Source organism: Hippichthys cyanospilos, chromosome 11 (assembly GCF_059441005.1).
Source record: "Hippichthys cyanospilos isolate Australia breed blue-spotted pipefish chromosome 11, RoL_Hcya_1.0, whole genome shotgun sequence".
Lineage (NCBI taxonomy): Eukaryota > Metazoa > Chordata > Actinopteri > Syngnathiformes > Syngnathidae > Hippichthys > Hippichthys cyanospilos.
The window spans coordinates 15,209,729-15,236,382 of NC_142379.1; the positions used below are offsets into that span (position 1 = coordinate 15,209,729).

The window sequence follows — 26,654 nt, forward strand, 5'->3', positions numbered from 1 at the left end:
TTTCTCTTTTAGACCTAAATAAACTGCTGCCTGTTTTTTGTGTACTGACATAACCTGATTGAGACTCACTCCTCTTTGAGAATAATTTTCACAAACCCACACAAAAAGCAAATCACATGCCCAGCGTTAATCCTTTAATGCTTGCAAAATTGTGGCCTCATTTGGATTGCGGTCAATAATACATTAAAAGATTCAGGCCTGTCAGAATGCTGAACCAGTAACACGGAGCTGTGATGACTGAAGGAGTTTGAATTAGTTAATTATAGAATTGATGCTTCCTGAAATGAGCTGTTGGGATGAATGCCAAGATATTATGTGATAACCTGCATGAGTGCTCTTTAAAGTTTGGAGTGACATTTGGATGTATTTTTCTTCAGTATTTTGGCTTGAGAAATGCATTTGTTGTTCAAAGGAGTTCATTGCTTTTTTTAAAAAATGTATCTATTTTAATGAGGGTTTTTCAACTGAACCTCCGAAAGCACATTTGAACACTCGCTACTCTGAAAAGCGCGTGTAATGAATGCACAAATATAGAATTAAGATGACCATGAAACTAATTAAATATAAATGAATGAAACAAAATGACATCTTACTTTGCCAAATGAATGTCAACTTGACCACAATTATTAATCAAAAGAGCTTTTCATACCCTTAGATATAATACTTAAATCATTTGCTTCAATCCAGCGAGTCAGATTTAAACAGCACTGCTACATTTTGAAGCGGAATTTAGTAATGTGCTTTTCAAAGCATCCTCCTATGCTTCTGTGTTGATGCACTTATTTGATCAAGTGCAAAATTGTCAGTGAGCTCTGAGCGTTTGATCTGCAATTTGATCAATTTTCTGCCCTGCCAAAAACCATTAGATAGTCTTAGCCTCCTCCGTGGCTGTCAAAGAGAGAAGACATCGTAAGGTATCATACAACACAGATAAGTACACCAAACATGATGTATGAAAGTATTGCTGCATAGAAACAGAAAAAAGAAAAGTAAGGATGTGACTCACTTTGTTCAAGATGTTGGCCTAATATTAGATGGTAGACACACAGTTGAACTACTTTGGAGGCCAGTGGCATGGCACCATTGACCTCCTAATGTAAATTTCATTTGATTAATGAAACATAACATCGAGTTGACAGATAGGTAATGTGGGTCATTTCTGGTGCAGTTAAAATTCCTCGTACTTGCGTGTCCTCTATGACAATAAACAAAAGAAGGTAATGACGAAACATGATTCCCTTTTGAGCAGTCATTCGCAACTATTTGGACTGCACCCAAAAGTGGGTCACAGATTAGTTAAAGGTGGATTGCAAACAGATATCGCAAGAAGAACACAAATCAAAAAACCTTGCTCAATGTCCTCAGATTATTACGGTGGTAAGATACAACATTTTGCTGTTTCAATGACCTAGTTTGTCCTGTGGCTTCATGATATGCGGTCACATGGCAACAGAAGATCCACTCGTCTGACTTGATTTATCATTTGATTGTATAGTTATAGAGAGAAAATGTTTTTTCACGCAAATATTTATTGTAACTTGACTTTACTACATTCTACTATGAGCACAGTTTAGTGCTATACTACAAATTATGGTTAGGTTGCCACCTCACATACTATGGACCATTCACCCAGTTCAGGGTTACTGGCATAAGTGCCACTACTACCACAGGGACCACACAGCCCTTGACCTTCCACATCTGTTCCAGCTGCTCTTTCAACCCTTGATACTTCTCAAGTTTCTCATGTTCCTTCTTCCTGATGTTGGTGTCAGCTGGGATCGCCACATCTATCACCACTACCTTCTTCTGCTCTTTGTCCACCACCACTATGTCTGGTTGGTTAGCCAGGACCTGTATATATATATATATATATATATATATATATATATATATATATATATATATATATATATATATATATATATATATATATATATATATATATATATATATATATATACAGTATATAAATATATATATAGGAAACTACTGGATATATATAGGGATTCTAGCCAGAGAAATGGCTGTCTCACGGTCACGTTTAGTGTCAAACACGTCCTATAGATGTCACCCTTTCACCAACCCACATGTCATTGACTGTAATTTTAATGTGTCGCTTGTTACGCTGTCTACGTTGTCAATCTGAACCAAGTATTATTTAGGTTTTGAGATGGACCACCTCCTCTGTGGAACTTTTGTGAGAATGGACCCACTAAGCCAGTCTGTGAGGAGGATCTTTCCCAAGGGCCTCAAGGCATCTTTGCACTGGACACTTTCTGCGGCATCCAGTGCAACCTGTTGAGCCTGGAAGGGGGCTCCTCCCACCTGTGGTCCCTTCTGAAGGTTTCTTATTTTCCCCAGATGGAGTTTTTCAGTTTTTCCTTCCCCTTCTGGCTGCTTTGTTCGGGGGATGCTGTTATGTATTTATGATATTCTGTATGATTTGTTTTTCTTTTATGATGTTCTGTGAAGCCCTTTGAGACCGTGGTGCTTCACTTCAGATTCTTTCATCCCATATAAAATAGCAACTATTACTGCTACCATTTCCTAAAAAAAAAAAAAAATGAAAAGTTGTTTTTTTTTTTTTTTTTTTTAGTTTTTATTTTATGTGATTGTGATTAGACTATTGTGTGAATTGGAATGTATCGGCATGCATAGTTACCCATTTTCCAAGGCTATTTTTGAATAGCACATTCTCTCTATTTTTAATGCCTATAAAATTGGGTCATGACTTAGCTGCATTGGGGGAATGAGGGCAACACCATTAGAGGAAAGTGGTCAATTTTGAAAGCCCTTTGCTAGAGAGCCCTTAGAGCAAATGTTTTGAAAATCTTTCTTAGTGGAACAATATAATGACAATCCACCTAATGAGGTACCTTTTCCCAGTAATGAGCAGGGATTGCTGCAGCATTAATTAGATGCTAGTTTAATTGTTCAGTCAACCTAATGAGACAGGAGATAGAGCAACAACAAAGACAAATTGGAGTGTCAAGTGTTATCATCAACGACAAGGTTAAAGCAGCTCACCAAATGTCCCAGTCTTTGTTTTATTTGAGCTTGTATGTTTCTTTAGTATGCAAAGGTGAACCATTTTTACACATCGGCATGGCAGGCAATTGACTCTTTTATCTGCTTAGCTGTGTGTTCACGTCACAAAATGTTCTTTTTCACATCCTCATATATTCATAGCATTCATATTCATACATTTGCGTCTTCAAATGTCGGAAAAATGTGCTTAATTCTGATCTATGAACACAGTTCATGTCTTTGACAGTCTAAAAATAAAAATCTAGCAGAGAGAAAAATGTCCAAGTACTGTCAGTAAAAGGATCATTCCCGGTATATTTGAAAGGAAGCAAAGAAGGTAGTTTAGCACACAGTATGCTCACCATAAATTAATACTCATGATTGCATGGACATTTAGATTCAATATTCTTTGAGTTTTAACCAAGGTATTACTAACAGAATGTTTGAAGTATATACAAGCTCAATGGTAGAGTGGTCTTCTCACAACCCAGAGTTTATGGGTTCCATCCCTCAACATGTGTTGAGGTATTCTTGATACTGAGATACTGAGATACTGAGACTGAAAATCGAACAGACAAGATTAGTGATTAGGAAAAATCCTCTTCACGTTATTGCAAAATTGTTTTGTCCCGAACATTTGTGCGCCCGATGTTCTGAATTTCAACACCGCGGGCTTCACATATTTTTCCTTGGTGCTTTGGCACTTCTGATTGAGTGCTACATTTCCATACGGTTTGACTTACCACAATTTGTCAACCGTATTAGGTCACTGTGCATGTGGCCATTAGACAGTCCCCATGTCACTCATTATCCACAGACCTTTGATCTTGCACTGGATATACAGTAGAAAATGGATGGCTGAATGGTTATTTATTGGGCAGCCAACCGTTTGGTGAGCTGCTATTGTAAGTCAAAAGTAGACGGCATGCAATTGCATTCAATTGACTTTGCTTCTGTGTGTCAATGTATGTGCTGCATGCATGAGTGTATGTTTGATAGCACTGTCATATCATGACAATTACATGAACCTAGAACATAATTGCTTGGATTTTTCAATTTAATGCCACCAAATAAATATTGCTCATGTGCGAGCTTGTTTTTTTAGTTTGTTTTTTTCCAAACACGTTCAAGCATTACTCACATAAGTTATTATTAGGTTAATGATATCTTCTTTCATGCGGAAGATCCATAGTACCGTTGCTGCCTCCATCTGTTCTATAAATGACCTAGACCGCAGTGTGTGTGAAAGCTGAGGAGCCCTAATCAAAACCATACAATTGCATTACCCACGGATCGATAGGCCTCTGTCTCCTGTTGTGAGGTGACTGGAGTCTGTATTAGTTTTGTTCCCCCACGAGAATTCTATTTAAAATAGCAGTACATTAGGAGTCTGGGTCCAAAAAAAAAAAAAAAAAAATCTTGTTCTGAACTGTAATGCTATATCTAGCTGATTTTATCTGTTTTGATGTTCTCGTGTGATTCGCCGCGAATGTCATCGTGTATGTGTGTGCGCACGTGATGTTCATTTGTATGGCAGTAAATCATGTCAGCCAGCCTTATGCCTGAATGCAGCCAAATAGCCCCAGCTATATTTTTATCACGTCTGCATTACGCACATTATATGTGTCGTCGTATGTATTTTCTCAGTGCTGTGCATGTATGATCCCGCATTAAGGTCTTAATCTCCATTAAATAGGCAAATTTGGCTGACTATGCATTATCTGTATCTGCTCATATGTTTTCTACAAAGAGCAAAAATCATGATCTTGGCAGATCAATTCGAGTTAGTCCATGTAAATACTATATAATTAAAAGACAGAATTTGGGTTGGCACAGATGACATGTTAGATAAAAGAAGAACTTTGTGGGTGTAAGAAGAGATGAAATAGATTTTTATAAAAGACTGAAGGAGAACAAAGCATTGACGTGAGAATGAGATATAAATAATGTTAACATTCTTGTTGGAGATATGACTAGTCAAGCCCATTGGGGTAACTTTGTTCACCTTCTTGCGCTCTTCTCTTGCTCTTATTTGAAAAATATCAGTCGAATGATTTGAAAGAGAGGAGTCCTTAAGAAAAAAATAACCCTTCTTTTTGAAAATAATGCATGATTCTGGCATCAGTTCATCACAGACGGAATGACATGATAATTCCCCATGATGTTGTTTGCTCTTCAAGTGTAGCATAGTGCTTCAAAAGGGATTATTTAAGAATGAGTTGCCCGAGAGATTAAGAAAAAAAATAAGCCTTCTGCCACTGCACTTAAGTGCATCATTTTCTTTAAAAAAAAATCATTAAATCAAGTACTGTACCATAACATAAGCAAACAACACATGGATAATAAAACTAGGGGTGTCAGATTAACAGATTAATTGTGATCAATCAATTACAGTCATAGTTAAAGCATTATATTTTTAATTGCATTAATCTCATTTTAATGTGCAAATGTATGCATTCCCTATAGCTGATTTGATTTTTTTATACATTAGGCTTCTTTTACTTGAGCTATTGGGGCTTTGAAAACAAAGGTCAATCACGCCATTAAATTGACAGTGATTGCTGTCACTATAATCTTATAGGCATCACTCTTGGCCAAAGTAAAATCAAGAACTTCTCACGTTTGCGCAAGTCTGTGGAAAAACAGTCCCGTTTGTTCTCATGGTTGAAAGTTAAGGTCACTCTCAAGATCTCGGCATTATTTTCTCAGTTTTCACACTACCCAAGCAGATCAGGGCAGTAGCAAAGAAAATTGCAGAGAATTGTAGAGAATTATATAGTTCTTATCACAAAAGCCAATAAAGCTTTCCTACAACCACAGAAACAATCAAAAGCACTCTGTTAGTGCTAATGAAATCTTCCCCCTCAATTGAGGTGACAGTGGGTCATGCTGACTCGTGCTTGCGGTGCGCAAAACATGTATCAAAGACATTTGGCTCAAAAGAAAAACATTGGAAAAATCCCTTTTCTCTGTCATGGCTGACTCATCAGCTGTGGGACTTCGTAGCTGTGGAGCAGAAACTGTCAGCAAGCTCTCAATTGGGAAACCTGTGCTGGGTTACAAATGGTGTGACCGCACATTGTCTGAGCTACAAAACTCCTGTGTCATATTCTGCAGTCTGCAAAATGAAACTTGATTACAGGTGGAACATTTACAAAACTACATGCATTTGGCACAATATAGTGCTGCAGCTGTCGAGATTGGTCTTGGCCTTGTGGGAAATATTTGTAGTATCTAAGACCGCAAAGGGGTGCCTGTCTCGTATCAGGGAACACTTCACAGAGCTCCTTCATCTGGGGACTAACTCGATGAACGTGAGTGCAACCAAATTGTGCAAATTGGTGCTAAATTGTTTTTAAGTCAAACGAGTCCCGCGGTTGTCCTTTTTGAAAGCTAAGAACAGTTAATTGTACTATTACACTAGTATTCACTGCTACTCCTTTAGCCGTAGATAGTGCCTTTCTGATTTACCTTTTTAAATCACACGTATAGATTACTGCAGTATAAGAACTGGTCACGTGCATACTACAGTGCTCATTTTACACCAGGCAACTTTTGGGTCCCTGGGACTCACAACACTAAAAAGCTATGGGTCCCAACAGAACTGTTTGGTGTACCAAAAACTGTGCAGTAAAACATGTAAAGTTAGTCTAAGGTTCAAACTGCATTCACAAGATGAGGGCTAAACCAACAACATTAAGAAATTAAGAAATGTCACAGTAAAATGTATTAAAATAAAAGAATACATGTCCATGTTGCATCCATCGTCATCTTCTTTATTCTGAAACCACTCATACAATCCATTAGTCCATTTTGGTAGAAAAGTCCGCTTTTTACTTTGAGTGTTGGTTTGTTTAGCTTCAACATGTTTATTTTGTTCCTCTTCTCAATCTTCCGAAGCGTTCCATTTTCGCATTTTACTTTCTGGCTTATTGTTACCTGATCGTGTATTACTTGACTTGTCACTTATATCATCGACATTGCTGACTTGATGTTGTTTTGGGCATAAAAATAGCACTTTTAGGAGCCTTTTTTTCCATGACGAGATCCTGCAGGAATCTCACACCAATGAGATCTTGAGTAAAAGAAACATGGAGGACGAAGTTGTAGAAAGTGTTCATTAAGTGGTCAAGTTTTGCTGAATAAAAGAGCAAATGATAGTTTTAATGTAAGAAAAAAAAAACTAGTGGTGTGAATTTGTGAGCGTTTCACGATTCAATACCGATTTTGAGGTCTCCGAATCAATTCAGAATCAATTTTCAATTCAAAATTAATTTTGCTTCAAAATGATGTGATTCGATTCAATCAAAAATTATTTCTGCTTCAATCAAAGAATCATCATACAACTTCAGAATAACAAAAGGATTTATTATTTTATTTTGTTTGTTTATTTTATTACACTATGATTTGTAAGGAACATGCCTTTTTACAAAAAATAAATAAATAAAACTTGGACAACTGCTACTCTTAGAAGCGAGCTATGAATTGAATAGCGTTTAGAGTATAAAAAAAAAAAAAAAGGTGTGTGGATTTGTTTCCAGGAAGTATTGGACTTCCCCATGATGTTGTTTGATTGGCCTTTGTCACCAGGTCTAATTTGGTGGTCTCAGTATATTAAATACAATTAATACAATTCTTCTACGCATTTAATAGATTGTATGATTTTATTTAATTATGCCTTGATCTTCCAGTGAGCGGTCCACTTGACATTTTATATGATATGCTGAACAGGAGGAGTAGTGTAGAAATATTCTGGAAGGATGAAATTAGTTATTTAGTGGGTATTCTTTGTCGAGATCATCCGCAACAGAATGAACATTCCTCAAATTGGTGCCATCATATTTAAACTCACTAAACCAAATATAAATATTCAAATCCCATTCCCTTGGAGTGACTGCCACTTCTCGTTTAAGCATAGTGTGATGATCGAACCTGTTTCCGTTCAAAATGCGCTTAAGAAAGCTCTACCGACCAGATTGCCAACTTGCCAGATGCAAGGGAACTGAAAGGCAGCAGAACATCTGTCTACTTTGCTCCTCGAGAAAGGAAGTTTCTCCCTGCAAGCTGCTCAAGACGGAGCTGGATGTCAATAACAGTAAATGGTCAAATGAAACATATGCATTCCTGTTCCTCTTCTTTCACATATGCCACCACAGGCAGGAGCAGAGTGGAAAAGAATTCATTTTAAGACCACGTGGCCATGATTTACCTGCACCGCATAGGTTACATGATTCTATTTCCATTACAGGCAGGGTAAAAAAGCGAGGTCATCTAATGTCAGCTGGGACTGATTCCAGCTCCATGCAATCCTTCACAGGATATGCAGTATAATGGATGATGCAGAATTTTTAGAACCATTGCAGCCAAAATGAAGCATTACCATGGTTGAACAAATGTACAGATTCACTGTTTGCTTTGTCTACTTGCTTGGAACACATTCATTTACGTGGAGCATGCCAGGAAATAAAATCCATTTCATATATAATGCGTTTTTTTGTTTGTTTCAAGTATGAGACAATTAGCGTAATTAACGGATGGTGGGGGCCAAAATAAATCCACTCATTAACTCAACTCAAACACATCCTACCCATCAGATGCAGTCCGTAAACATGGAAAAATTAATTAGTATGTTACACAATCAAAACAGTCAACAAAACACTGTGTCACCGTTATGTTTTACCACATAATTAATTCTAATGCTTTCGCTTGTTAGACATCAGACAATAACAAGTAAGCATGTGTTTTTTATTTTTAGATTTAATTCAGTGAGACAGACTGAACCAAACATAGTGTGCAGTAGTTCACACTCTCATGAAAGCTATAGAAAACTAAAAAGTAACACTATTAATATCCATCCATCCATTATCTAGAGCCACTAATCCTCATAAGGGTCGTAGGCTTGCTGGTGCAAATTCCACACATGATGGCCTGAGTGAGGTGCATTTCAAGTCCGGTCCCTTTAAATGTGAGGCGGACGGACTAGTCACGGTTCCACCAAACTGCCCAAGATTAGAATATCATTATTATTTGGAAAAAAAAAAACAACAACAAAAAAAATCATAAATATTTTATACAAATTTTTAGATCAGATTAATATTTACATTTGGATTGATCACTGATTACAGTGGGCCCCGTGTTACTAGGTTAATCCGTTCCGCGCTAGGGCTCGTACGGCAAATTCACCATATGACTGGCAATCCAAAAATATGTGAAATAGCTAATGCATTTAGAACCCCAGGTAAAACCAACAAAATTGAGTACCAACAAAATACATATAAAAATTGGTACCAAAATAGTATAATAAGTGCTACGGATATGTCATATACTTACATATATACAATCAGAAAACATCATAAATAAAAAAGTAAAGAAAGGATTTATTTACCTTTGAGTGGCGATTGTTATGCCCATATTCTCTAGTAAGGGTAGCCTAGGCTAGGCCAGCTTCGTATTTCTTGATTATCACCAGCTTGGTTTCCATATAAATCATCTTCTTACTTCTGTCTTTAACACCCATTAGCAATCTTGGGACCCATGGCTGACCCTTTCAACTTTGAATTAAGCAGTAAAATGCACTATAAATACGGTTTTGTAACCACTGACAATCAAACAAAGCTTTACCGTTCTGCCATTTTGAAACGAGTGAGGCCAACCAATAGCAGACCAGAATTGTAGTAACGCGTTGCAAGGACAGCAACTGAAAATAGGTGTAATTACATAAAAACGCCTGCAAATGTAGATGAAACAACACAAACAGAGCCAATCCCCTAGGGTCATGACAGTTGTTTTGGTCGCAAAACCAGAAAAATAAAGAGGGGATGAAAAAAGTCAGTATTCCATGTCACAATATGAAAATAATGTATGTCAGAGACGCTGTAACATGGGGGTCCATACAGACCATAATTTCTGCCCTACCTAACTACTTTATTTATTCTGATTCCTTAGGGGAAATTCATCTATGCAGTCTTGCAAGGTGAGATGTCCCCCCCAAGTTGAGTCAAAGAGCTGTAATTGCATTTCCGTCCACAACAAGAGTGGAGCTGTCACTGTCCGCTTCGAATGGCCAAGTCCTTGTGACTTGCTGAGCAGGTTGATATAAATATTCAAAACACATATGAAGACTGATTCATTAAACACTCAAGTTACCAATCAAGAGGCACCTTCATGTTATTATAAAGTGTATGACTTTACATGTCAAGTGCCAACATTTGATATAGTACCACATACATTCTGGTTAATGTGCCTGTCAAAAATAAAGTAGTTGATAGTTGAATAAAATTACCATAAATTGGGGTCGAACAGGGCGGCTCAGTGGAAGAGTGGTTAGCACGTCTGCTTAACAGTTCAAGATTCAAGAGTTTTATTGTCATATGCATACTAACACTACACAGTACAATTCTTATTCTTTTCACTTCCCCGAGCAGACTTACATTCAATATAATACAGCAAATAATAAAGTAGGCAATAAAAAAAAACAGTAATAGTGCAATAAGGGCAGCAATAATGAAGCACTAAGAAAGGAACTCACAAGTACCCGAATTCAAATCCACCTCACTCGAGCCTTCCTGTGTGGAGTTTGCATGTTCTCCCCAAGCCCGAGTGGGTTCTCTCCAGGCACTCAAGCTTCCTCGCACATTCCAAAAACATGCATAGCAGGTGAATTTGTCACTCTAAATTGCACTACGCTTATGTTTGTGAGTCTCTGTGCGCCCTGCATTTGGCTGCCAACCAGTTAAAGATGTCTCCTGCCTACTGCCCATAAGACAGCTGGGATAGGCACCAGCAAGTCTGCAACCCTCGTGAGGATAAGCGGCTACAGAAAATGCTTGGATGGATGGGGTCGTACATTGCAACTATATACAGAAGAATGCTGAAGAATGTGTGTAAGTATGCGTTTCTATTGCATTGAGGTTAAGATAATAGAATTGTTGCTAGTTAATAAAAATAACAAATTACTAATATTTTCGAAGGAGATAAGGTAAGGCACTGATAGGTGTAGTTTAGTCTTACTTTTTCCAATGATAATCCTGACAAGACACCCCCCCCCCAACCACACACACGCAGACGCACACACACACAGACACACACACACACACGCACGCACACACACACACACACACACACACACACACACACACACACACACACACAATAAATGAATATACCAGGCTGGATACTACTACTAGCATTACTGCCAGTTTCCCTGAAATCTTCCTTTACATATACCAGTCACAAAGCTGAGCAATCCATAACCAAATTGACACTTTGCCTATGAAACATCCATCTTTTTAGTATGTGTTTTTGGACGCATAGCCTTAGAAAAACATGTACACACTGAGCACAGACTGAAGCAAAAATACGTCCGTCGATTGGGGTCAGTAAAGGCTGTCCATCTCAGTCTGTGTACTTTTACGAGGCTTCGCATCATAAAGCACTCGCTTAAAGTGCGGAAGCGCTCGCTAGTGTTCTGTCAGTGACGGGTCGATTTTGCGACCGATTGCCCTGTTCTGTGGGGAAATTAGAATCCATTTTAGTGCACATTGAGAGCTTGATTGCACACAAATGTCGTGGCAAAAGAATTACTTTTGTTAATGTTTTCATTTTCAAACATTTTGGGCTACTTCATCACATTCCAGGTTGGAAGAATGACATTTAGAGTGCTTTTATAGACGTCAAAAGAGGGCAAGTTCAATCAGAACAGTATGTTAAGGTTAAGAGATGTCAGTTACACGATGTATTAAGTGTGGGTGCAAAATAGGAGGCAATGTTTAAATGCCATTTTAAATATTACCTTTACAGATAATAGAGGTGTTATGGTGAAGGCAGTGTGACCTTGAAACAAATTATTATGAGAACAGTGCCAATGTTAGCAGTCAACAAAAAAGGAGAAAAAAGGCATGTCAAACTATGCACATGGGCCATGAAATAAGCAATTTGCAGGTTATCTTCGAAATGCACACTGCCTTTGGGGACGCTGATCAATTTGGAAGTAAGAGGGGAAAAAAGACAACATGATGCAGTTAACAGTCATTGAGTGTATCTACAGTCCCACAAATATAAAATTCTCATGTGGACAATGAGTAATAGTCAAGTGATGCCCCGCTGGTTTTACATTAGCACCATTTGAAAACGACGTGAAGACAAACCAGAAGATGTCCATTTTTACATTAAAATATGGCCTCCTGCCAACTAGAAAAGATGATGTCCTCACCACAGGTCATTTCATGACCATGTAACAGATCTGTGGGGAGATAGCCCCATTACTGAGTGGGGAGAAGGGCAAAGACAAAGTTTAATTGCCTTTTAAAGCATGGTGAGTCACTCAAGGTATGGTTGCTGTTTTCTCAAATCCTAAGTGGGGAGGCAAATCAACTGGGAGCCAGAAAAGACAATTTTGACCTTTCAGCATATTTTGTTTTGCTTTTTCCTCCCAAGCTCACACAGACTCTTTTTTGCATTCAGAGAAAATTCTGAATAAAGGACAATAAAGACATGGCATTTCCTTTGCTGACTGACTGTTGTGGCAGGTGGTCATTTTTCTCTGCTGCTAATATTAGTTAAGAATGGGAAGCAATAAAAGTGGAAAGCTTGAGGTTTAGTCAAACAAATGAAAATGTACAATTCACATGGATCTAATCTGAGAGGCGAGAAATTGGCTCAAGAAACATGGTTGGAAAAAAACAGATTATTAAAACTGTGGATGTCTGTCACAGAGTACTGAACTATGGAAAAGGTATCTTTTCAAAATTCTTTCCTGGTTTCATACCTCGTTCTGGGTGTTTTTTTTTTAAATACAAGTGAATGAAAAATCATCTGTTAAGCTACTATAAAAAATACATAAACACTGCCACACAGATGCTTCTACTCAACCAACAGGTAAACGAGATGTGCCGTTTCTATCTTTCAACTCGTAGGAGCTGCAGACTACTGAGTACTTTTCATCATGTATGAAGTCGTTGTAACTGGTCATCAAATTTTCATTAAATTGGTATGGTTCGACTGAGCTTTCGAGAAACCACTGCAGCGCCATGTTTGGTGTGTGATGGACACAGAAACTCAAACTGCTCTGCTTGACCTATGTAACAGGCAAGGTGACTGGTTCATCTTAGGATAGAGGAACACCTCTTGTGATCTATAGTATTATTCATGCACTGTATCAGTTTATTTACGCTTCATTGATTCCATAAACACTATTCCTTTGCGCTTCCATTTTGAACGAGATGGTCGTACAAACTCCAAACACGTCATTTCTTGTTCAAGATAAGTCAGTGAGTGAACATACTGTCATTCTCTGATCCGTTTGCATCTTGCAAATGAATCGGTGAGTGAACATAGTGCTGTTTCCAGTTCAGTAGTAAACATTATTTGTGATTTGCTAAGGAGAGAACCACAGTTGCCACTCATTGAAAAACCACTCATTGTCTCAAGGGGTTACAGTTATATTGGCATCCGTTTACCCTAGATAATAGTTTACGCAAATTACTTAAAAAAAAAAAAAGAAATACACTGTATTTAGATTTAAAAAAAACATCTTCAAATTTTAATTCCGGATTGGTTGCACACAAACATGACAACTAGGTCATATAATAGGGTCAATAATAATAATAATAATAATAATAATAATAATAATAATAATAATAACAATATTAATAATAATAATAATTTTGACAACAGTAAGAAGATGATTTGATTAGCACAAGTGCGGGTGACATCTGTTTTAGTTTCCACAGCACTAAACATGTTTCCATTGGGAGCCCCCAACTCAAGTGGAGATTCGGTGAATGAAACTTTTGAGCAATTCTTTTAAATGAAATGATTATACGCAGTAAAAACAGTTGGAATAAAAATAACCTGTGTACTATGGGTCAGAAAAAGACTGACTCAATATTTGGATCAATTTGACCCAACTGTCTGGGCACTTACACTGAAGAATTGTTTTGTGCAAGGCAACTTCAACATGTTTGTTTTCTATAAACCAATACTGAAAATTGACCCAAATGTTGGGTTGGTACTTTTTGACCCATTGAGGTTTGTTTTATTAAAGAATAGACGCTAATGGACTACACAATAATTGGGTTACTTTTAACCCAACTGGTTTCAGATGATAAAATACACTTAAAAGAACTGTTATGCACGTCATTAGTCTCAATTCATCCAAAGGTATTCTGTTGGGTTTAGGTCAAATCTCTGTGCAGTCCAATCATTTCCAGAGGTGGGCACTTTGTCAGCAGTGACGAGCTGTCCATTAGTCTTTCACCGATGGGCGCCTGTTTTGCCGATGGACCTACGAATGACGAGAATGCTAAAAAAAAATGGTGAATTAAAAATGTTTTCATCTGTGGATGTAATTGTCGGGATAGACATTACGGCAGATGTCCATCATATGTCCGTCAGCCTGCCACGCCCATTTTAGCTTAATATAATTCAAATATAATTCAACTGACTTGGACTTGCTTTTCTTCAATAATGCTGCAACTTTATAGTACTAACTGCAATCAGCTTCCAGTCAGTGCAACAATAGCCACTTTACAGTATCACCAAGTAGTGGAGAAATATGATCATTTGAGTGAATAAACTGGGTCGATTCATTTCACTACTTGTCATTCACAGCTATAATTCAGCTTACTTTACCAGAGATTTACTTGTAGTTGCTCCCTTTCTTAGTCCTGGTGTCAGGTTTCTTGCTGATAACAGCATTCTGGGATACATTTCAAGTAAACAATGAATGCAGACCAAATTTGCATTATTTCCCTGATTGGGTCTTGGCCAGGAAATGCAAGATAGAAGTTATTTTAATTCCTTTATTAAAGAGGGTTTTTTTTTTTTTTTTTTTTTTTAGTAAATTCAAACACAGCAATACTTTGTTTCACTTGTAGTGTATGTGACATTAATTTTAGACAAACGTTAATGAAACTGTCTTCTATAGTTGCAGGGCAGGCAGATATATTTTTTGAGATCCATTGAGATTTACATCTCTTTCGCAAGTAATGTCCCAGGGAAGTGTTTACAGCAAGCAGAATTTAAGAAAGGTAAAAAAATAAGAACCGACATCCATTGAGAGTCATGTAAAGCATGATAATGCCATTCAGTAGACATGCTTGCTAATTGCACTCGAGACCCCTGCATTAAACATGATGGTGTATTATAGCCTATGGTTAAACCCCCAAGCTGGCTTTGTTTTCGTATTACACTTATATTACTGTGTCATGTTCCAATTGCAATGAAACTGTAGAACAGACATGATGTTAACTTAGTGTAAAAAGCATCAGTTTGAGTGCAGACAGAAGTAGACCAACACCTCACAAATGATGGACCAGAAAAAAAATGTCGCCCTCTAGTGGTGGCAAAAGGTTGGGCAAAAATACACAGAGAAACTGACAGACAGACAATTATAATTTTAAACGGCTAGATAAAATGACGTACCAAAGGTGACGGAAAGGGGGCAGGGCTCTGATGAATGACAAATATCAGACCAGCAAAAATATGTAAGTTGCCCACCTCCGATCATTTCTGTCTACACCAAATTATCTTATCAATGTGTTTACGAAGATTATGGTTAATTTGGTCAAGTCAAACTTTATCTGACAAAATCTGTCTCATATCAAACAAAAGGACAAAAATCTGACTGTGTCGTGATCTCAGTAAGCTTGCAAATGAACTCTGGTGCAATAAGTTCACTTGATCTGATGTGAAGGATGCAGAAATGCACACAATGAATAAAATGACACATAATACCAGAATCATAAATGTTTTACAGTTAAATCAACCATCTGTGTATATTCATAACTCTCATTGACTGGGTGAGCGAGAACAGTTGTTTACATGCAGCAAGTCGATCCCATCACACAAGTACGGTACTATCTATGACTAGAAATGTTTATTTGGTCTGGCTGTAGTTGGACTGAAATGTTTGTATGCTTTCCAAATCTGATTCTATTGGGACTCGTTCAATAATTCAATTTTCCAAATAAACATGCTCGGAGTAAAAGGTTGTTTTCACCAAAAATGATAACAGTCATTTGAACCTCTGGAGGAGTGGGAAGTGAAAGTGCACTGCCAAGTCACTGCTGGTAGAATTGATGATTCAGTTTGACATTTGAGCAGCTTCTCACGGAGCAGAGGCATGACAGAGGGCGACAACAGCAGTCACATTTACCATCTGTCATCCATCTTTTTTGGTACCATTTATCGTGTTCTGGGTCACGATGGAGCCGGAAACTTTTACTGTCGTTTCGATTTTGCCATTTTTAAAGAAAAATCTTTTATTCGTTTTGCATTGAAGCCAAATAGCAATGGTAGCAGGTGGCTGTGAGCATCAATAAAAACAAACAAACGTTGTGACCATATAAAAGATTGGTTTCTTTTGTGGGAAAAAAGAAAGTCCTATTGCATTGCTTTCCTAGATTTGCTCTCTTCCTAAGCTTATGTTTTACACTGATATTTGTAAAAAAGCTGACAAAGTTAAGTGCAAACAATTTGATGCAACAATTGGAGCTTTCTGGGAAGGGCCCTGGCTGCAATTTAAAAAAAAAATGCCACTAGCGTTGCGATCCCAAGTTAAAGGGAAAGTTTGAGCCATAGTTCAGTGATTGAATACACACTGGAGGGAAAATCATGTATTCATGACATTTTATATTTTCTGTGTTGTGCTGTCATTTTTGCTTTTTAACTGATGGCAAATTGAGCATGCCCCCATTTTCCTTCTTTTTTTTTTTTCTAGAAACATGAGTTTGTTGAAATGCAATTCAGATTGAGCTGTGGTTGGAGGGCATTTGTAATTAACTCCTCAAAGGCTCTACTTCGAAAATAAAATTGCTTTGACTGGTATTACTTTTTCGACCTTTTATACTATAGTTCCACAGCGAATATAAATGAGTGGCAACCTGTAGTTGAGCAGTGAACTAAAGGATTCATGCAAGAACACACAACAAATCATCCTTTGAACTTCCATCCATCCAATAATAAAACAATGCACAATTGATTTCTCACCCTAAATACCCCCAAAGCGTTCTTTTCCTTCATTGATGCATTTCTAAGCATTCCTTGCTCATCCTGCTCCGACGTGTGTAAATATGCCTTGAGAACGGCCTATGATGACAGAAGAAATTCTTACCTCCCCTACACCTCCCCTGTACACAGCTGTTGTTTTAGTTCCGGAGTTGAGGAGGAGAGATTTTGCACCGAGTCAGCTAAGCAAAGAGCAACGTTTCATTTATTAATTACAGCATATTACTGTAAAAAACATTGAAGTGGCAAAAATGTTTGTTTGGCAGCACACAGATGAACATTGAATGTCAGTCACCCGTGGGCAGGACTGCTTTTATGAATTCTGAGTTCCCTTAGGGACCAATTTAGTAGGAGGAATGTGAGTAGGTGAGTGTGATCTATAAACACTGTTTTCCATTTTGATGTCAGTAAAACACCTGTTTTTGCCTCCTTCATTCACTCCACAACCGTCATGAGGATAAGCGGTCAAGATAACACCTGGATGGATGTTTTGTTGCCTGCGGCCTTGTATGACATCATAAATGGGGCGTGGCTGCCACTTGCTGAGATACACGCCCCACCGAGACGTTTTACTTCCTGGTTTGAACTTTGAGGAACTTCAAACTCATATTTAATAGGAAATTAAATTGTCACCGTGCCAAATGCAATTTATATGCATATATTTAACTGTGGCAAGTGTAAAAATATTCTGATTTTTGTCTTATGTCTTTGTCAGATAGATGGATGGATGGACGGACGGACGGACGGACGGACGGACGGACGGACGGACGGATGGATGGATAGATATAGATAGATAGATAGATAGATAGATAGATTCAAGTGTGACTAACTGATAGATAGATTCAAGTGTGACTAACTGCATGGATTGAAAAATACATTACTGTACATATGCAAATTAGTACAAGGCTCCAGTTTACCAAATTTACAAGATAACTGTTTCACAAATTTCACACACTGCACGTTTCAATGCATCAACTAAAGAATGTGTTTTAATTCGTTTGCCTGAGTTAGTTCATTTCCCATTCAAAGACATTGTAAATTTCAGAGTGTACAATTGCCTTTTTCTATATGTGCTCTACGCCTGACTGGCAACTAGGTTTACAGTTACCTAGGTGTATATATATTTTAACCATGAAACAATGCATGTGTAGTAAAGAAGAGAGTGCCCCCAACAAATCCCTTCAAAAAAAAAAAAAACTGAATTTCTTAAGTCTTCATTGTATTGCCATGACAAACAGTATGTTACTTTCAGATGAATATGGCTTCCCTCAGGTAGTTAGAAGTCTCTCCAAGAGGCAAAGTAAAAAGAGACAAGATGATGGAAAAAATGAATTGTGGCGCAAGACAATCCTAACTCTCTGCCACCAGACTTCTATCCCACCTCAAAGCAATTTGATGTCAGCCTAGAGGCCACGACCTTTCCTCATACAATTTATTTGGAAGCAGTCAGTCACAAGTAGAGAGTGCACACTCCATCAAGGCAGATTAAAAATCCAATTCTAGATAAAGACTCTTTGTTAGAGACCAAATGGACAGTAAAATAAGGTTATTTAGTGTTTCACAAAGTAGGAAGAAGAGGATTCGCCTACACTTTTGAGGACGTTTCGTTGGCCTTTCTCATACCATTTCAGAACAAACTGACTTAAAAGTTGATGTTTGTCATAAAACTGCAGAAGTACAGTCTGAATAAGAATCACTATTGACTATTACCGTTTTGGTGATCTCTTTATACTGTATATATTACAATTTTTAAACAATGTTCCAAACATTTATCTAGAAGGCAAATATTTGGGATTTTACAAGATTGTTGTTGCTACGAAGAGAAACGTAAACAGTTTTCTAGTGAAAACGTTTGCATTTGCACCATCACATACTGAGAGCTTTTTGTAATTATGCAATGACGCAAATTAACTTTTTACTACTAAACTAGTAATATTTGGCCGAGGCGGCCGAAGGCCTGCGAAAGGCCCTGAGGCCGTAGTTTGGACTCCCCTTCCTTACAAACAAAGTACTCTGTAACTGTTTACTTATCTGAATACTTTTTATAGCATTTTGCATCTAATATTTTGTTCCTTCAATATTGTTTGAACTTTCTGTTTATTTGTTTTGATAAGCAATTGACTTAGATGCATTGCCCTACCCATTTGGTAGGACTTTTGGTTACACTTGTTTTTTTGTTTACTTTTTTATTTTACAGTTACTGTAAGTTGTAAACGTAGCTTCCTGCATTAAACAATATTGAACCTGTTTCAACACACTGTTACTGCACTGAGGTCCGGTCAATCACAACGGGATTGTAAATGTTGGACTGTAACAGTTTTTTTACACCATGAAAATGGTACAAAACTTTTATTTTCCTTATTAAGTGATTTTAGGTCAAGAAAAGTACTCTAATTTAACAGACACTCAACTCTAATTGATGACCTCTCCTCTCTATAACCCCAATAAATCAAGGTTCCACTGTATTGAGTTTACACTCGACCATACTTGAAGTAATCTTGTACATAAGAGGTACAGGTACATTTCACCAAGTGATTATCATATTTTGTATAATATGTGATGTAGTATAAATAAGACTTAATAGAATGCATATGATCAGGTTGGCATACAATAATACAAAAACAGAAGAATAGATGACTATCGGCCGACGACTGGGGCAGGTGTGTGCCATTTGGCCTCATTTCCTGACCGTACCATTAAAGTTACCATTTCAGTGTCTCAGAAAGGGCTTTCTCACTCACACAGTATGCTCACACAAACGTTATCACAAATTGTTTGAATAAGTCACAGGGGTGGCATTAAAAGTGGAGTGCACAACTTCCTGGCCTAGTTTGGCGTATACGCCTGAAATCTATTTTAATTAAGCATAAATTGAAACAAATCAATACACAACAAGATATAATCAGTATTTATGAACTCTCGACAAAAGTCATGTTATTTTCTAGAAAACAATGCTATCCATCAGCACTGATATAAGACAATAAATCATTCTTTTTCAGAAAGGTTTGACTTTCCAACACTTTTATCAAGGCACGCCACTCTGTGCGTCAGGAAACCAAGAAGAGATTAAGGAAGAAGGTAATCTGCTTCTTGGTGATGAGCCAGGGGATCCGGGGGCTCCTCGGCTGGCTATGATAAGGCCGCAGTCTCCCCAAAACACCCGCTGAGGGCGTCCGTGCAGGCTAAAACACAGACCTCTCATAGAAATACATTTGTCTTCATACTAGGAGATAGTGGCAACTCACAAATTTAACCATCCCTGCAGCAGTCTCGCATACACAGACGCATCCTTAAACCATGGAAAGAAATGATGAAAAGACAGAGAGAAATGAGGTTTGAAAACCAATTACTAAAACAACACTCCATCAACCCTAATGTTCCAGGAAGACCTTTCCCTGGAGACAACTTTATAGAAATGTGTTTGTACCGCTGATTTTTGGTTGGTGTGCACCATTTCGGGGTAAGTGAATTTCATCTGGGTTTATGTAAAATGAGTTGCTATGGAAGGATGATCATCAGGTATGATCTTAAAATGTGCGCATGTACAACATTGCAAATCATTTTGGAACCTTCAGTCGAGAGTGGCGATATAACAGTTTAGAGACCATGTTGCAAGGTTTTGTTTTTTTTCATGTTTTTCTCCAGTAAAGGTATATTTTCATATTGGAGAACCAACAAATTGACTTAATCTTGAAGTAAATTACCGGCATAACACGGGCACGGAAAAAAACAGGTCGACTGTGACAGCGAAATCGGATTCAATTAGAGAAAATCTGAGGTGTGTCGCAGACCTTTTCAAAAGCATGGAGGAAAATCTCCTCAGAGGTGGCAGCATCTATGCCAACTTGATCTGGGCCTCTCTAATAGGATTACACCTTTCCTCCCAGCCTCTCTATTCCACCTGATTTCTCCTACACTACAGACTGACTGCCGCCTTTTTCGCCTGTCTTATCACCCTCTTTCTTTTCTCTTCATCTTCCATTTAAAACCTATATCCTCCCCTCTACACACCTTTACACTTGGTACATTATCACGCTTGTGTACATGGTTCTTAGCACCTCCTGAGAGTAGAGATGGTGTCTGGCCCACAAAGAAGAACAATAACAAAAATCGCCTTTGCAAATGCAAGGAGACACAAAATCTTGGGATTGTTTATATGTGAGACATCACAACATGTGACCACTTTTGCTGTACAGTCTTTATAGACCACTTACAAAAGTTGTTAAACAGGAAAGCTCATCTTTTGTCACTATGTTCTAATGAACCAGGTGTGGAAAAACCTTTGGTTGGGAATGATTGAAAAAAATAATGGACAACTATAGATATATATATTTCATTGAGTCGGATTGATTCTTGCATCCCGAAACTGGGTAGCGTAATTAGCCCTTAACCTGAATAATACAATGACGCAATTATGCAAATGCTTCAAAATAGAGCCTCTCATTTTTATACCTTGCTACACTTTGGTACAAACTGACAGGTACACTGTATGTAAATGATCATAAGATCATAAGAGCCCAAGTTTGCCACTGTTGTGCGGAAATGAAAGCCATGAGTGCATACTATGCTGTACTGTATCTGCTTCAACAAACTATTTATATGTATCATTTATCCTCGCGAGGATCTCAGGCATCCCGGAACAGGTTGCCAGCCATTAGTAGGGCATGCAAAGATGAACAACCATTCATACTCACAAACGCAAATTAGGATAATTGAGAATGTTCAATACACCAATGCGCATGTTTTCAAAATCAGGGAGGGAACCGGAGTACCTGGAGAAAACCACACACACAAGGGGAGAAACATGTAAACTCCACACAAAAAGGCCAAACCCCCAAACTCCACACCGTGAGGTAGACATGTTAACGAGTGTGCCACTGTGCCGCCCCCAGAAAAATCCAACCGACCAATATCTGTGCCGTTTATCCTCCAAGGAGTCACTCAATGCTGTGCCGTTTATCCTCCAAGGAGTCACTCAATGCAGCCAATCACGGCTGTCGGTGGGTGAGAGACATGTTACACCTTGGGCTAGATGCTAGTCAATCACAGGAATATCAACAATATATTTGTATACGCATTATGAATTGGGATAACTGAGCTGTGTTCTAATGCCATACTACCAAGTCACATTTTTGCTTCAGCGTTGCGCATGGAGCTAAATATATTTTAAACTTTTGTTTAATCTCTTATTATTTGCTTCTTCGCTCTCTCTCTGGGTCAAAAGCACTGTAAAGTGTCTTTTGTGTTTACATCAGAATCACTCAATCATCAAGGAATGAAACTCTGTGTTCTTAATATGGATAGCCAAACATACCAATACACTGACAATTTTCTTAAAATATAGACTTTCTTCTATACATTTCTATTCAAGTTTATGAAAAGTGTAAACCGTTTCTGATGAAATATAGAAAACTCAGATCCATCTTGGTGACTCCTGTGTGATCTCCATAACGTTTTTTTTCTAGACTGTAACCACTCACCAGCGCACACACAGAAATGCTCATTTTATTGACATATGCATGCAACCTCACTCACATACTGCTGAGCATTGTGTTTGAGCGTAAGATGAATGGTCACTTAAGGGACCGTGGCACCTCAGAGCTCGACCTCATCGCCAAGGAAGACAGATGGCATTAATGAATATTGGTGCAATGTGGATGTTTTTGCCAAAGTCAATGAACGGAAGCATCATAAAATCATGTTTGTCTGGTTGGACAGCAGTGTTATTGTTAATAACTGCCTTATCGTCTAAAAATCAATTCAAGATGAAGTCAGTCTCTAGGTATCCACTGAGATAAACCAATTCCATTTGTTAAAAAATATCTATAGTTGTCACAAGGACAGTGTGGTTTTGTAACGACTGATAACAGGTGGAACCAAAGGGGAAAATCATGATATGCTGGATAGTTTGATTAGTTTCAAACAGCTTTTGGAATGTTTGACGGTAATTCTTGGTGTTTGTTTCGCATAGTTTTGACAGGAAATGAAAGTCCACTCACATTGTGCAGTTTCTGGATAACAAAACAGAACTGTGTTTTGTTAAATTGTACACACCGATGTTAATTAAGTTTTGTTATGACCCATTTTCACAACTCACAACTGCAACTTTCAATTTATAACCAAAGAGGAAACGCGTTGTTTGTCAGCTTGATAAAATCTATGGATGTGTGAACCTAGGCTGGAATAATATTTTTGGAGTGTCCTTTTTTCACAAGAGGTCAAATAAAACACTTCTTTTAGTGCCTGTTTGAGCACGCTTGTGAGTACAGTATGTAATTATGAGATGAGCAATTCTATCACAGAGAGGCAAAACACACCAATTGAATCCACATGATTGGAGTCAGTCTAGCAAGAGATTTGAAAGGAGGGAGAATATTATGGTCAGAGAGTGGAATTTGATGACGTAGATGCCATTGTTGCCTGGGCTATTAATAACCCAGCTCCAAAAGGGGAATACAATAGTTTGTTATTGGCCTGTTTGGTCTTTTTTTTTCTCCTTTCTCTCCTCTGTAATTACACTCACCAAGCAATGCTGCCTGTGGAAATTGGTGCAAAAACTAGTAATTGAGATAGAGGGTGGGAGAAAGACCAAGGTGGGCTTTGTGCGATGATGCCTTCTCTGGGTGTTTGCAATGTCCCATTGTTTGAAACTTATAATTCCTCAAACATTGCATACAATGGAAATGTTTGATGAGTAACAATGTAGCCCACCCCCAAGCATGTGAAAGCTCAAAAAAGCCCCATCTTCACATATTTCTTACCACGATAGAGCAGAGGAGTCGGAACCCGCTCCTCGAGGTCCGCTATCCTGCATGTTTTTAATATTTCTGTCTTCCCAAAACACCTGATTCAAATGATCAGGATCATTATCAGGCTTCTGCTGAGTTTGCTGATGAGTTGAGCATTTGAATCAGGTGTGTCAGGAGTACAGACACATCAAAAACATGCGTGATAGCGGCCCATGAGGACCTGCGTTTGGACACCCCTGACATAGAGGCACAGGTCTGGCAAATCCTTGCAACCCCCAGCGAGATCAAGAGAACCGCTACCCTCATCAACACTCGCCAACTTTCACTCCACAGTGGCGATCAAAACACACACAGGTTATGTAATCTGCAAACACAGCATCTCAAGTTTGGGCCCTGGCACATTAACAAACATTTTCTCAAGAAAACCTAGTGACCCCTACACCACTCATCAAGCTAACTAAAGGAGAGAAGTCATGCACCAAGTTTGCTATACTTGATTATCAAACAGTGATTCAGCAATCTCACTTCCACATCAACACCTGCGCTCACCAAAACCCTTCAATAACGATGATAAATTTACCAAAGACGCGGCGTGTGAGATAACGTTCTGGATTAGTTAACCTAGCAAAAAATGTTGATGATTGCTGCTCAGTTTAGCAAGTGAGCCAAAGAGCCAGGATGTGAATTCCACATGGTGCTACTGCCATGAAACTGACGCTACTATTCCACACCATCACCGCTCGCCAGACACTTCCATGAGCACACTGGCACATCAACAGCATTGACATTGTTTCGAAAAGCAGAAACAAAACCTTTACAGACACCGTTTATGCGATCACACACACACACACACACACACACACACAAAATCAGCTTCATGCTCTAGCAGGGGCTTATTCATAAAACTCCTAAGGCACTCACCAACCGTCATGAGGTAAAAGACCATTTCCTTCGTGGAGAGTCAGGTTAAGAATGCGTCACCTTTTGCATCTGTAAATTGTTCCTGTTCTCGCTCCCTGCTTTGATTGCATTACGTTGTGTGTCTGTGTACGTTTGTGTGTATGTCTTAGCGTGCCTAATCCCTGCTGAGTCGAGTGGGTGCTAAGCAGCAACAGCTCACTGGAGAGTAAGTCATTTTCAACTGCGATGTGTTGTGTGTCACAGCATTGGTTTCTTGGGGGAAAGTGGTGGTTCTTTTGTGGCCTCGCAGGACTACCAAGAGCTTTTATGTTAATTTTCATTTATGTCTGTAACATTCCTTCAGCATCCTCCATCACAAAATGTGGCTCAATACATTGCAAAATGCTTTTTCTGCGACAGATTAGAAAAGCAGTAAATTTCTAGGATTTGTTTTTACCCAACTGGGGAGAACTGCTTTGCCTTTGTCAACATCTACAAAAGACGTGTACTTACACAACAGAAAAGGCCATCTCTTGTGGTCGAGCTATGTGAATTAATGCTTAGTTTTCCACAGTGCATATACAATAAGCAGATTACAAGGCGGTATGGTGAGCTCTTAACAGGACTACCACACAGGTCAAAGGAGCTTTTACTTTCTGGGATAATGCTAATCGTAAGACTACTGATAATAGAAACTATTTCTTAATTTATATCTAGTAGTAGGAGTAGTAGTATTGGGATGAATTAGACTGACAAGCGGCTCGAGAAAATGGATGGATGGATGGATGGATGTTTGAATGTTGTTTGCAACATACCACAGGGCACAGTAATGATACCAAAATTCTTCATATCAATGATTCATACAATGTGTCACATTTATTGATACAACTATCCTGGTTTCTGGCGAGAAAATTCAGCACATTTTTGACACAATTACCTCAGAATTGAAGTACAAACACGGCTTGATAACAACAAGTTATGTACCAATAAAACTAAATAAAATCTATAGAAGATGTAATTACAGAAAAAGCAGAAGAGATTATATTTCTTCCTTATAGAAAAAGCAGAGGAGATTAAATTCTTGATTTTAATTTGTTTGGATGGACGGATGGATGGATGGATGGATGGATGGATGGATTAGGTAGGTAGGGATAATTGATGTCTGCATTGCATCACTAAATTCTCAATGACACAGTGTCAGAACATTAAGTCGAGCTGTAACTATATTAAGATGTCTTCTGAGATTCTAGTCTCAGAGTCTAATATTCCAGTGAAGTTCTATGGGTTTGGTTGTCAGTCGAGGTTCCTTAGGCTTGTTGTATATAAGCCTTTTTACTTCTCCACTTTCTTACTCTCCTCCTTATGTGACATTCAACATTAAAATTTGCATTCAATAGTAATAATCATCATCATTTATATAAAAACAGGCCAAAGCTCAAAACGTATAACAAATTGGGCAACTGCAGGATGGCTATTAATGCTAAACAAATTATAATGATAAAGACTAAGACTGTAAGACTGATTTTTTTTTTATCATTTCAGCTGCTTTAAATTGACACATTCGTGTTGCATGTAACCCATTTTGAGAATATTTGGGGTGAGACAGTGAGTGGAGGAAGGTTAATCACATCCACACATACTGCGATAACCTCAGGCTACTGGCAACTGTTACATATGCTCAGTGCAGCTGGGGTTTGTGAGCGTCAAAGATCCTCAGCTGCTGTTCAAAATGCTGCCGTCGGTTGCAGCATTTAAATAATGCAAACAAAATCTAACTATTGTCTCCTTCTTGTTGATGGTGTGCACAAAATCATATGGCGGCCAAACGAAGGACACAAAAAGCTTGAATTGGAATCTGGCATTAGAAGTTGTGACGGATAATTGCGAGGAAAAAATATGGAAACACTTGTTTTTGGACAAAAATGAAGGGCTGGAACTATTGGTAAGATATGTCGGCAAGGGGGCAATGTT

At 38.2% G+C, this 26,654-nt stretch overlaps 1 protein-coding gene across 2 annotated transcripts in view; it reads right to left on the reverse strand.

Annotated features, from left to right (window-relative positions):
* The window catches only part of sphkap (SPHK1 interactor, AKAP domain containing), a 93,806-nt gene extending 69,008 nt beyond the window's left edge, over nucleotides 1–24,798 (reverse strand). Inside the window, exon 1 of one of the 2 annotated variants that reach the window (XM_088427511.1) lies at nucleotides 24,705–24,798. The gene's annotated coding sequence lies outside the window, so the exon portion shown is untranslated. The remainder of the gene's footprint in view (nucleotides 1–24,704) is intronic. The other variant, XM_088427513.1, reaches the window with a different exon arrangement.
* Between the last annotated feature and the right edge of the window lie 1,856 nt (nucleotides 24,799–26,654).